This window comes from Gobius niger (assembly GCF_951799975.1).
Source record: "Gobius niger genome assembly, chromosome: 13".
NCBI classification, from domain to species: Eukaryota; Metazoa; Chordata; class Actinopteri; order Gobiiformes; family Gobiidae; genus Gobius; species Gobius niger.
In genome coordinates, this window is record NC_136864.1 from 8564067 (window position 1) to 8578883 (window position 14817).

General features: G+C 40.6%; 1 protein-coding gene across 6 annotated transcripts in view; it reads right to left on the bottom strand.

The window, feature by feature from the left end:
* LOC306972937 (receptor-type tyrosine-protein phosphatase mu) overlaps positions 1-14817 on the bottom strand; it is a 373633-nt gene that overhangs the window by 268117 nt on the left and 90699 nt on the right. The window lies entirely within an intron of this gene.

The window sequence follows — 14817 nt, forward strand, 5'->3', positions numbered from 1 at the left end:
TCCTGCACCCGCCTCGCTTGTTCCATCAGCGCAGCAGCCAACTCTACTGCGTGTGGTGCACTTGTAACGCTCCCTACCTCCATCTGTCTGAGAGGCTGATAACCACAATCATGTTTGCACAATGAGAGAGAGGGGGAGAGAGAGGGGGAGAAAGGAGGTGGGGAAAGAAACGAGAGCGCGAGGATGTCAGACTTCAATTGTGCGTGTTGTTCTAAAGCTGTTCGCAGGAGTGGATTAGGTAAATAAATTAACCCTTGTGTCAAAACACTGTGAACTCTGCATGTACAAGATATGCACCGCGCTTTGATGGCTGTATTTATGCAAGCAGTACTTTTCCTTATGCAGCGAAGGCGTTCATGAAAAAGGCATTTCAAACCTACCTACAACACAAATGTCTCGCTCTGGAACACCGTGAGAGTGTGAATATAGCATTAGACATTATATCACTGTAAATGATTCTTACTAACCATCTTTTTATTCATGGTTTAAACACTAGTTTAACACTATTCTTTTAGCCATTCACTTTTATAGCGGGGAAGTTGGGAATAGACGTTAAAAGGTAGGATTAGGATATGCAAAGTTTTTGTAAATAACCATCAACATGACATGTTGGTGTCCCCAAACATTAGCTAAATACATTAACATTGGTTGTACTGATAAAAAATTGTGATCTTGGTTAATTTTTGCCTTTGTTTTCTAGGCATTTATCCAATCAGAAAACAGAACTGAGCCTTATACTTTTTGTTGCCAGATGCGGATGTTGAGAAGTTTTATATAAAGGGCGCAATCACAGCTCGTGTCCAACCATCAGTTCTCATTTACAGCTTCTGGTTAAAGCTCAGTGACTGAAATCAGGGGGTACTTAGCTTTCAAATGAGGAATTGCATATCCATATAAGGTGAAACGCTGGCGTGCTAGTGTCCTATCAATCCAAGTTGTATACTATTCGACTTTTTAGGGCCCGATGTCGTGTTTCTAAACGCAGGCTGGGGATTTTCCTTTTTCCTTCTACAGACCTTATAGACTTGAATATTTTCAGGAGGGACGGGGGTGCCGAGGGGCCGCGGCACGTGCTGGTGTTTTGATCACGTTTCAGCAGCGTGGAGATTGCACTACAGCGGGACCGTCAATATAATGTTTCTGTTGGGACATGGACAGTGTTTAACTCACAGTGGGATTAATGAAGTTTATAGTTTGTCCAGTGAGAGCTGAAACATGATGGAACCTAAATGCTTAACCTGTTACCTGTTAGGCGTATTGAGTGCATGAAATACGCGGTATAAATAAAGTTGCCTTGCCTTACCTGCCATTTTAGGGTTAGGATTATCCAAATCTCAAAGCGTATTGATTGGAGAGCTTACAGCCTATAGGCCAGTGTGAAGCCTCATTTGAAAGCCAAGACCTTCTAGTTTCTAAAAATATGTGTGACATCTGTGTGAGTGAAACACAACTGACATCACCACATTTGCCGTTCCTAACCCTAATCACAACCCTGATTAGGGTTACCTAACCCTAATCCTACACCCCTGATTATGGGGAAGGTTAGCAGGTTAAAGAGGTGCATGAGGGCGTCCAAAGTTAAGGAGGAAAAGCAGCAAACCACATCTCAGGTGACCTCTAGATGCCCTTTAGACACTTTATTTTTATTTATTTATTTGATAGGGACAATGCATATTAATGAACAGTTGCACATGAGCGCTGTAAATATGCCAGGTTATAGCAGAGATGCTAGTTTCCATCTGTAGTCCCTAGGCAGGCAACACAATATACAATTTACAATTTACAAAATGTAACAACAAATCACTACAAATGCAATAACAACTAAAAGTGTTCACAGGCCTGGTTTTCCATTAGCCACTGTTTAAAATGTGCTTTAAAAGTGGCCAGAGATGGAGTCTCTCTTAGTGATAAAGGAAGACTATTCCAGCACTCGGTGCATTTGACAGAGAGCGCTGTCTGTCCAAAGGAGGTTCACCTGTATGGAACCTCACAGTCTCCTCGAGCTAATGCCCTGGTGCCCATCCCACTCACAGACTTTGGTTTAATGAAACACTGGCTGAAGTCACAAGGTGCAACCACATGCAAGATGACAGTCTCGTTTGGACCAAATCTGTTCTTGCGTCAGGTGCAAGGCAGGCGAAGGCAAGTGCGATCAGGCCCCACATTTTTTCTAGTGACTCATGATTCCTGATGAAGGCTCATAGTTCATGGCACACACCTCCTCTTCCCATATTGGTATGTAACCGAAATGTCATCTATGACCTACATTACATATTAGAGTCAAAGTCCATAAAAATGCGGTCCTTCTGTGAACTAATCCGCAGTGTAGCGTTCCCCAGCCGCGTTCCTTTATATTTCGAGGTGTTGAAGGTAATTATTTCAGATCACACAGGACAACAGGGGCTGCTACATGTAGAGGGGCAGGTGACTTTGAGACACTTGTTTGTCCAGCCTTAATGAAGGAGCTGAACATGATATGAGTTTGTGAGGGCTTTTAATAACATCCAGCCATCTGCAGCTTTCCCCCCCCGAGCCACCGCAACCTTTGGAGTCACACAAGGCAGTAATTAGCAAATAAAACTGTGTTGTTATAAAGACGCCCAGACATACGATGCCCTCTGCTACCACTGGCATCTCTTTTAAATAGTTTGGTCATGTTGGTGAAATTGTGGTTTAGTTTGGGAGACGTTTAGCCCCCAGCTCCAAGTACCTCACACAACTTCAGTTCTCAAGCAGTGATTCATGGGCAAAAACAAAGCTAAAGCAGGTCAAATCCAGGATTATCAACAACACGTTTAGTTTAATAATATTACAGAATTTTACTAAACCATATCAACACACTTTCGACAAAATTTAGTTTAAAATCTTAAGCATTTATTGTGGCTTCTTATTATGCAATTATAGCATCACCTTTTGCGATAACTACAAATTTGCCGATGTGTTGTGCAGCCTTACGATACATGACATCTCGGAATTTACTCCTTTCGATTCATGGACCCACATGAAAAAAAAAAACTATAGGAATTCCCATCCGAGTTTGTTTAGGGCAGTGTTGTTTTTTCCCCTCATTATTAAAAGCGGCTGCATGCAGTTCATTTCAACCAGCCGCGTTTTGACAGCGCTGCCCAGAAAATGTACGCGCCGCTCGGCTCCGTGTTGGTAATTAGAGATGAAAATATGGCCCGCCCGGAGCACCATTTGTACGTTTTACTATCCTTGTAATTAAATATTAATAAGACAATAGGTCGAGCGTGTGCCGTCACTTCTTATTTAGTGCTGCTTAATGCGGCGGCCATTAGTGTTAACATTACATGGACTAATACAAGACGAAGAGTGCGGGTGTTTCCATAGAGCCCGCTATGAACAGCCCATTTGCGAAATTCTATTTGTTTCCCATCATAATTTTATATTTTTTATTCAGGCTTTTACCATAATATTTGGACAGCCTCGTGTTGATCATTCACCTGTTGAAACGCTAAGGTAAACAGCCTTAATTTCTGAGTAAAGGGGGCGGCAGGTCTCCTTTGCTGTGGCTCAGAGGGATGTGAAGCAGGACAAAGGTAAAAATCAATATCAGCAAAGGCCATTTGAGCACTGAAATGACTATAATGACTAGAGATGCACCGATCCAGCTTTTTTTGCTACCGATACTGGGGTTTGAGTATCTGCTGATAAACGATATTTACCGATACCAACAGACTTTTTTTAAAGTGGCTTTCTCTGAGTGAAACATCGAATTGACTCTTTTCTCCATTTTAAGATAAAAAAAAGTCATATTGTATTGTCCATGATGATAATTATCAATTATGTCTATTGGCAAACTAATGGATGAATATTAAACAAGGATCACTGGACTTTTCCACATTAATTATCCTTGGGTATATGACAGGCTTTAGGCTACAGTAATATAAACAACTCACATGAAGTGATCTGATCATTACAAATATGTTAGATCAGTTATTTCTTAAATGAAAATACAAACACTTGGCTTCAGCAGTGGTTATTTTATTGTATTAGGATGCTTGAAGTATTTCTATCACAGTTTCTAGCCCAGCTTTGATCAGTTTTGTTAGAATTAGCACGCACCCGCTAGCACTGCATTTTGTGCAGCGATCAAAAATACATTTGCGGAGGATAAATCTATCTAGCAATTGAATTCTCCATGTTCTTAGCTTTAAAATGATATATAGCATGCCCATATTCACTTAGATTTAGGTGGTAAAAGTTGTGTTTCTAAGGCGTTGAGAGCCAAAACAGGTATCGGATATTTGTAGCTGATACCCAATATCATATTTTTTCCATAATCGGCTCCGATATCTGATATCAGTATCAGATCGGTGCGTCCTTAATAATGACTCTGGGAAGATGCATGAACAATGGAACAAATGCTCTGTATCTTGAGAACGAGCAAAGACAGAATAAAACAACTCCAGACTTTACTTCACTCCTAAAAAGAACGTCCAGCTTAAAGATGTTAACACTACACAATAAGTATGGAACAACATGAAAACTATGTGCTTATAGTTTCTAACATGTGACCTCCTGGAAGTGCACACTGTCGTTGTGTCCTTGGGCAAGACACTTCACCCACATTGCCCCCAGTGTCTGCGTGCACTGGTGTATGAATGAGAGTATGAATGGGTGAGTGGATCCTTGCTGTAAAGCGCTTTGAGTGCCTAATGTACGTGGAAAAGCGCTATATAAGTTGAGACCATTTACCATTTACCATTGAAAAATGCATTGATGAATGAATGACGCATCAAATAATAAAACAATTTTCACTCACACTTTTAATTGTTTTTTTCTGCATTTTCAAAAACACATTGAAGGTCGCGACAATGCTTCCCCAAAATTAATCGATTGTTGAGACTTGGGTCAAAATGGAGGCCAAACCAAGAGACCGCCAACAATGAGACAGAACAAATTGGAAGAGTCCCATAGTCTCTCCGACATTGCAAAGCGTCAGGTAGAAACCATTGATTCTCAAGTATCCAGGTTGAACAATGTGAGCCAATCGCAACTTACTCATTACAGGAGGCCAGCACTAACAACCCAGGGATGCCTTCGAAAGGGCAAAATGTCACGGTCTCCTCATAATAGACTCTCTCATTAACAACATCCTGGAAACTGCACCTGCACCTCAGCTCCTAGAAAGGGTACATTACCAATCATCTGTTTCATTCTCTGTGAAGACAAGCCACAGGGACACACTATTGGCATTGGTAATCACAGATAGAAATGTGTTGGTGCTCAATAGGGACCTTTTCACCCCCTACACACACTAAGACCACTTCCAGCACTCAGTTCACACATTTCTTTGTGGAGAACTCTACCCGAGCTGCGTCTTTGGTCATAACAACTGCAATAATGGATGTCTAGTTCTTCGATCAAGCTACCATAATGTCTTGAATGTTCAGTGTTCTGGGTGAAGAATGGAGACATTGTCAGATCTCTGACGGATACCTATAGGCGAGACACTGCAGGTGAATAGGGAAAAAAAAAAAAGGTAGAAATATCAATTTGAAACTTTTGCTGAAGATTACAGATATAAATATGAGAAAAAAATGTATTGCATTTTTTCTGTCATTTTATGTTTTCACAAAAAAATAAGGCATTTTGAGCATTAAAATGGCCAAAATTGCCTATATTTTGGGCAACAAAATCAAAATAATGAATTGAACCAGATTAAAATGTATGGTTTTATTTTATTGACATATTAGCAACTAAGATTTTTTCAGAGGGGATGTTGGATATTTTGTTTAGTTTTTCAATAAACTAATCATCAGTGAAAACTCAAATTCCGCCTGTTTTTTTGGTTTCAAAGTGGTGCTAGCCCGCCGTCAAAGTTCAATACTTTCACCTGCCGTGTCTCGCCTTAAAAACGAAAATATAACATGGAGTAAAACTTGCAGTGATTATTTATTTCATCTAGAGAAAAGTTTCAAGTGATGAAGTTTTTCCCCTATAAAAGCTCAAAAAGCCCCTTTTGTACCACTTTGATTCCAATTTTCTCAAAACTTCCCTCACAATGGCAACCTCCCTCCACCAGCGTGCGCCTCTGTATCTAAATTGGAGCCGTGCCGATCGTATTTGGGTCAGTCACCCGAACGCAGCGGGGAAAAGCAGCCCTCCTTTCGCCGCCATTGATCAAACTCGACATAAGCGCGCATATTCCAGGCGGCAGCGCGCCGAGCCTCCTCATTGTGCCTGAGCCGCGGTTACGAGAGCGGGCGTTGACAACCCAACAGTGACTTGTCACGCAGGCCCCGCGCTCTCCCTCCAGCCTAACGACCACATGCCCCGCAACACCGGCTTCTCCGTGACAAGCCAATTAGCCGCCGAGTGTAAGAGCAAATTATAATGACACTGTGGTGCACTGCAAAAACGGGAAACCACACGGAGTTATAACGGTTTGAGATTTCTTTTGCTCATGAGGTTGATTAAGAACCTGACAGAACAGACTGATATTATAGCGCAAATGACATAAGCACAGAAACTGGTTTCAATCATTCAGGAAGGACAGACTTTTACAGAGATACTTGCTGCTGATTGGATCAAGAGCTCCTCGTTTTAGCCAATAACAACAAAGGTTCAAAACGTAGCTAAACATCAAAGCAAACTATGAAATAGTTCGATTTTGAAAATTTGTGTTGCGAAGTCTGTAGCAGCATATCTCGAGTTTTTCCGTCACACCTCATCCCACTGCTGTTAGTATCAATAAAAGTGTTTGCCGTTGTCGGAGAATGTAAACCCGCCCACTTATGGCAATACTGCCCCGCAATTGGTCCGAATTGGCTACAGCTCAGTGGATTTGAGCTCTTTTGATTTTGGTTACTTGATTTATTTATTGTAACTGATCACTTGTTGGTTTCAATAAGCCCCAACATTGACGACTGGTGGCTCCATCTCAGTTTTGTCCTTGGGCAAGGCACTATAGACCTATATACACATTGTAGGTTTTAAACTATGTTAGATATCATAACCCCTAATATTAACAAAAAATCCCCAGATGAGTATAAACAAGGAAACGTTTCCCCCTTCCTCTTCCCAGTTAAAGCAGAACTAAGTAACTCTTGTCCCTAGAGGCCATGAACACCATTGCAGGTGTCGTAGCATGTTACGTTTTTTACTCATTAATTCTCCTTGAGAGTAAATACTACGCTGACAGAAAAGACAAAGTGAGAGAGGGATGTTGTACATCCAATTGCACAGTGGAGATAATTTTTTTCACTCAAACTTGGCTGTAAATACTGTTTAAGTGGTGCTAGCCCGCCGTTAGCTTTGCCCGCTAGCCATTTAGCTTCTTCTTCAAGATATTAGTGTGTAATGGGGCCTCCGCCTCGGTGGCAAGGAAAGTTGCAAGTGTGGTTTTCTGACCAGAGACACCAGGGGAGATGAAAAACCGTCCAGTCATCCCATTAACGCTTGTATTACCCCCAGAGGGAATACGGAAAAAGATTTATTAAGGTAAACAAGTCACTTAGTTGTTCTTCATTGTGCATGAGAACAGTGTTTGTTGAGGTCTTATTATAAAACCTTCTTACTTGTTCTGATCGCTATAGTCGCAGGTGCTATTACGAGTCAGAAATATCGCACTTCGATTTTTCAACTCATGTATTCCCTTTTTGCAGTGAGGGTCGCCGCTAATGTGCCGCTGATGCACACTCCGCCCGCTCGCTTCTCTCTCCATCCATCCAGCCTCAACAATGAGCCGTACCAATTAAAAGCAGAGGGCTCTCTCCGTGCACTCGATACCGCGTAAAGGCCATGAGCGCACATTGTGTACGGCATTCACGGGGAACAGATTTATTATTATTCCGATGTAGGCCACCTTCACCTTCTATTACAGTGATGGCTGAACATAGGGAACACGCAGCCCCTGTTGCCAACAATGAATTAGTAAAAAAGATGAAGTACATGCACAGGGCTGGGAAAGGAAGGCCATCGCTAATATAAAAAACGTGTCGCTGCCATTATGACAGACAATTTTCCGTGTTATTAATAAAAAAAAAAGTGAATGGAGAAAGAAAATAGTATACGCTTTGCATGTAATCAGCAGAGGACAGCGCAAACTTCTCTTTTGACCAGCCTGGTATTGCCTCCGCGGCTAACAAAGAACACCGGATAGATTTTAATTAGCAGTGAAAGCACCAATTCATGAGGCTATTTCCCGTATAAATAGAGAAAGTACATGGTATAATAGGACACAGCTGGGGTTTATGGGCAGCCTTGGCGTGAGGCATTGTGCTATCACTCCAATAAAGATCGTTTTACAGGTAGCAATTATGCCCAGGCCAGTAAAAGATTGTGGAGCGACGATGACCTTGAGAAATAACATGCAGGTATCAAGGCATAGTTACAATATTAAAGACTTTTGCAATATTTACGCAATTGTTTGTACTGAAGTATTGAGTTCAGTGTTTTGGTTTCACAGCCTTGATCGGATAATGCACAATTACTAGTTCAACTTCATACAATAATCCACGACAAATCTGTTCTTGCAACTTATATATAGTTTCCTCTTGATAATTAACTATACTCATCTAAATGTTTGTCGTTTGTGTTCTTAGTTTTCTGAACTCAATCAAGAGAAATTATATGAACGCGATTTCGCCAACATGGCGATCAAATTTATCTTATTGAGCTTTTTTGTGGAAATGCAGAAAACCTTTGAAACCGGTTTAGAGCTACTACTCTCTTATACCACCTTTATGCCATTGCAATTTTGTCAATTATTCTATTATTAAATGCTTTGCAAGCATATTAGTCGGAATTGAGAACCGCCTCCTTGGTTTGGATGGACAGTAATGTAAGCGTCGTACAGTCCCGATCAAAGGTTTGAGACAGTTGAAAAATACAAAAAAAACAAACAAGTAGGAATGAAACAAGGAGAAAAGCGAGTAAACCTTTTATTGGAAACTATAAACTGGGTCACCGGTTCTTTACATTACGGCATGGTAATAATGTGGTAATACGAGGCTATAGCACAGTAACCAAAAGGTAATAACTTGGAAAAAACGTACAAAAAAATATCTATATGTCATTTTAATCTTATTTCCTTGAAATGACATCATAGCATGTTGTGTGTACAATGGTATTATAACATTACCTCAGAATGTGATGTAAAAAAAAAAATGACATGGTAATTCACACAACATGCTATTACATACAGATAGTATTTTATTATCATCAAAATTATTTGATAATTTCATAGAAATTAAATTTGTAATTACATGTTTTTCAAGTTATTACCTTTTGGCTACCATGCCATTACCCTAGTATTACCACATTATTACTGTGCTGTAATCTAAAGTGCTACCATAAACTGAAATAGGCAGAAGAACCACAAGGTATTTTCACCGTCATGATGTCCTGATGGCAAAGGCTAAAAAAAAAAGTTTTATTTTGAATGTGTTTGGGTTGCTGAGCTGCATAAGCAGGGCCTCTCGCAGTGCGCCATCACTGCTGAGGTGGGACGCAGGAAGACAGTCATTTTCAATTCCTTAAAACATCCTGAGGGTTATGGAACAAAAAAGTCAAGTGGAAGACCCAAAAAAATGTCACCAGTGCCGAGTCAGAGGATCGGATTGGCTGTTCATCAAGACAATGGACGACACTGGAGCCCAACCATTATCACACGGGATATTGTTGTACATTGAAGTTTTCAGTAGGTCTTAAACTTTGGATCGGGACTGACTTAACTGTGCAATAGGGAAGAGTTTGTCCAGCATTTGTAAACTCCACTAAGCTTGTCCCTCCCTGGCACTGGTGTGGTGACCATATGCGGGAACGGTCCAGGGCTAACAACATGAGCTCCAAACTACTGTAAGCCTTTAATGCTTGGAGACAGAGTCTTGGAGCGAGAAGCCTGTACAGTGGATATATCTTTGAGAAACAGAAGGTTTGGGTGGCGAGTCATGTTTGGTAATACGACAATTGGGAACTGAAGTGTGTGAATGTGACCAAGCGCAAAATGCAGCAGAAATACATATCATTTCACAACATTATTTGCCAAACATTATAGCCACGCAATCAATAATGTTGGATTTGTAGAATAGCTGAAATTAGGTCCTTTCAGCCATCTCTTCATTATTAAAAGACATGGCCATCGCAATACCAATGAACAATTCCGCTCACATACACAAGGAGCAATCTTAACCACGGAGAGTCTATAGGTATTTGGCTTAATTAGGAGTTGAGTGATGGTTGGAATTGGAGGAGAGGAGGGGGACAATTTGCAATAATGACTTGGCGCTTATTATTCCTCCTCCGTTCGGGCCTTGAACTCTGCGAAAAAATCATTATGTGGAGAGAAATCTCAACGAGTAGGTCCGCTCTTTCAACCCCGACACACTAGGTCTCATTTGCTAATAAAATTCACAGGGGTCAGCGCTGGAGAAAGGCACCGGAGCCACTTCGGAAATGTCAATGAAGCTTGAGCTATTCTCCTCATCGTCCGTCGTCTCTATTCTACCTGTCTGCCACCAATCCTCCCTAAAAAGAAAAAAGCTTCTATAGTTGAGAAGGGTTTGGTCCTCACTTTTCAAACTTTCCCTTTGAAACAGGAAAGAGGAGTGAGGCGATGCTCAGGACTCAAATCTTTTGAATGGCTCGAACTCATTTGTAGTTATTTTTTGAAACTGATGGTTTTCACTCATCAAAGACATAATCCTTTGAATCAACGCAAGTGTTGCTCATAAATGACTTTTCAAGTTTCTTCTCAAACTCTTTCCGTTTCTCTACATCACCAGAAACTCTTCTTGCCTCCAGTCCAGTCGCCACTTTGTAGAGCATCTAACCCTTCCTTTTTATCAAACCTGTTAGCTCACTTCCAGTTTTCCTCAGTGTGGTCACGTGATGTTGCACTGATTTGCACAATATTTGACGCAGTTTTCCTACTGTTGGAAGACAGTGCAATCTGCATCGAACTTCTTCAGTTCAGCGTCCCGGGAACAAAGGCAAAAAGCCCCTTCGCCGTGGTCAACAGTCCCAGAGATGTTGACAAAATTCAATTGCCTTGTTTGTCCATTGTTCTGTTGTGTCCCAGTCCATAATGCAGTTTTCCCCTTTGGCAAAGATCGTGGATGACTGATTAGAGTTGCTCTATTTAAGCATTTTGTTTGGCTGCTCGTGTGCACGCTCGTTCTATTTTCCTTTATTCGAGTATTTAACATTCTCCATAAAGCAGCAAGAGACTGAACTCCAAAACAACTCCATTTAACCACCATTACTGTATCATCTTGACAAAATACAATTTCTTGAGCTTTGAAAACTTTAGCACTTTTTCATATCTATCTTGGTTTTCAAGATTCTGAAGGGTTTGGCTCCTGAGGGTTTACAAACCTTTGTGTGACCGCGCTCTATAAACTCTAAATTGTAAATGGTCCCTTTTAAATAAATAAACTAAACTAAAAACCGTTGATGTCTGACAGTAGAAGCACTTTGTAGCACATGTCCCAAAAACGAAGAAAAACTTTGAGTGACCTGCTTTAGAGCAACATCCTTTTCAAATCAACCAAATAGTATCATAATATAATGTAGAGATCAACATGTTTTTGATATGGTATTATTACCAAAAAAACATTACACCCGCACAACTTGTCTCACCAATAATGAGTTTTCAGCTACAGTCTCCTTCCTTCGGTGCCATGTCATTAGTCCGACGTCTCATTCGTCTGTTAATTTACCATTGGGCACAGGTGCCAGTAGTCCAAAATCTCTCTAACCCAGTTGTGTTGTGGATTAGAGAGCCATATATAACCACTGGCCCTAACCTTAAAGGCATATTTCAGGAATTTTGACATAGGGCCTCATTTCCTAGTTATCCAGAGTGTTGCTGATTTCTGGAGATATTTTTTTTAAACAATTTATGCAGTTCTTATATTTGAATAGTTTCGTGGTGCTAGGCTAGTGAAAGGCTAGCACATTTCAATGGTATCAGCTAGCCTGCATTAAAAACAGTCTGACCCGCTCCACAGAGCACCTGAGGCAAATCACTTATAACGCCAGACTAACCATATAAATGTGTGTGTCAATAGAATATTTTTTGGAATATAACCGACCTTGCATCACATGAATGATCGCATTTTATGGGAATATTTTCTAGCAGATCCCTAGCCTAGCGCCACGTAACTCTTCAAATATAAGAACTGCTTGAATTACAAAAAAAATATCTCCAGAAATCAGCAACACTCTGGATAACTAGGAAATGAGGCCCTATGTCAAAAATCCTGAAATATCCCTTTAAGGTCAGTGGACTCTTGCCGAAACCTAATTTTATTTTTCAACACCTTCTCAATGGGACAGTTTCGGACAAATGAGATGTTGGACTAATGGGCCGACCCCCTTCCTTCAACTTGACTTTTCTTGATATTGGTGCCATTTTGCATTTAGCATTTTGACAAACCAATATATATGTTAATTCTTAATTGCAGTAGAAATAGTCCTAGGTAAACTTCGACGTGGACCCACCAATACAAAACCAGATGTATAAATGTATGTCTTGCTTCCATCTTAAACCGATGATCCATCGTACATAAGGCATCTTGATTTCTGTCTTTGATTGCACATCTCTTTTGTTTTTTGGTCCCACATTTGTTCAAACTATCTGCACCTCAAGATCTTCTGCAACTGGGATTATTAAAGTCTCACCTCATCTATGCCATTTGAACGGGTCTTTCAAAAGAATAGATGTCAAAGATTCGGCTCCCGTCAAATCAACCCGTGAATCCCATCACTAGGAGCGAGACAAAGGCGGTGAGTAAAGTTTCGGAGCTGGCAGGCGGCGCTGACGGTGTCAAACAGATTCACCCGGACCAATCCATCAAAGCGAGCGCGTTTCCGAGCCCGACGTTTCCAGTCAGGTGAGCAGTTGACCCTTATTATGTTCTGTGGCAGCCTCCTTTGTCGAGGAGTGCCAATCAGCCGCGATTGTTAATGGCTTAATGTGTCATCTTAGTATGCGGCGCCCGCGCTCCACTGGAAATATACGCGGCTCATAAATGGGTCAGAGGATGGCCCAGTTGGCTGGAACAAAGTGTGACAACAAAGCAGTGGTTTCTGGAAATATACACCCAGTTTTGGTCCTCTCCTGTTATTTTTTTAATACTAAACCTACCTGTGTTTAGAGGTGGAAAGCGCTAGTGTAAAATAACTTCAGATACATTTGGTGATTGGTGTAAGGCGAGACACTGCAGATGAACAGGGAAACTTTTTACATTTAGACATATCAATTTAAAACCTTTGCTGTAGATTACTGGCATAAATCTGAGGAATAACTGTACTGCAAGTTTTCCATCATTTGTTTTCATTTAAAATAAAGCCTTTTATGCCCGAAAATGCCCACAATTTCCCAAATTTTGGCGACAAAATCTGAATAATGGATCGAGCCAGGTTGAAAATAGGGGGATCTTGGATCTCTTTTAAATAAGCAGTTTGTTTAGTGGGAAGATCTGTAACAAATTAAACTTTGGCTTGTTTTTTAGAAAACTCAATAAAGCAGGCTAGGAATTAGATATTAAAACATCCTTCTAGAAAAACCTTCCAAATATTATTAAGTCTATTGTCAGATACAGATATTGTCAAAAGATATTGAGAAAATGGCTCCATATACAGTTGTGCTCAAAAGTTTACGTACCCTGGCAGAATTTTGGACTATTTTTCAAAGAATATGAAAGATTACACAAAACGTTTTTCTTTCACTCATAGTTAGTGGTTGTGTGAAGCCACTATTTTTAAATCATAATGAAAAAAAGAAAGTACCAAAATGACCCTGATTCAAAGATTACAAACGCCCGTTCTGTGTAGATACATTCTCCTGGCAGCTTAGAGTCTTTTGTGGTAGTTGTGGAGAAGGTTCTGAATATAATCTAATGGTAAAGCGGCCCATTCTTCTTGATCATACACTTTTGATCAGGGTCATTTTTGGTAAAAAATCTAAAATTTGGCCAGGGTATGTAAACTGTTGAGCACAACTGTAAATCTACCGCAAAACATTGAATCAATGCAATAATAATGTTGTTGTGAAGAATAGGTATTTTTTATGTTATGTTACGAGACCAATTTAGCCCCAAATCTGAAGATAAATAATTAAATAAATTATATAAAAAAGGACAAAAAAATGTGTCTGACGTTGTGGCCTTAAAGGAACAGGCCACCGTTTTTCCATACTGAAATATGTTCTTACCTGAGCTTAGACGAGTTGATACGTACCTGTCTGGTCTCTGTGCGTGCCCTCAGTCACACAAAATGACCAAAGATGTTGCTAGCATTGGCCTCTCCCAGTATATTCCTATAGCTAGAAAACAGGTTAATGTTAGAAGCGACCACGCTCTTCCACAGGAAAAGACCAGACAGGTACGCATCAACTCGTCTAAGCTCAGGTAAGAACACATCTCAGTATGGAAAAAAAGGTGGCCTGTTCCTTTAAGAATTGTAATCACAGCTAAAAGCTATAGTCCAACAAAAGATGATTGGCCACTGTGTGTTTTGATTCAATTGAGCTTTTATGTGAACGGCAATTGCTATGGCTTCATTTGTCATCTTAATAAGCTGCGCACATGCTCGACTGAAGCCACACTTCAAATGAATGGAGGAATCGCCCGAAACAGGCCGAGCATGTTCTAGAGACATCGCATGATTAGCCATATCCTGACTACTGTACAGCCAGCATGTACAGCCTCCATCAGGGTGATATCAGAGACCGTCATAATCCATTTTGGAACCGAGAGAATCAATCCTGTTTAGTCAAAGCAAACCAGATGCAAAAGGGACATGCTAAATATGCTAAGAGGCTTGCATTGATCATCGAGGGGCTAA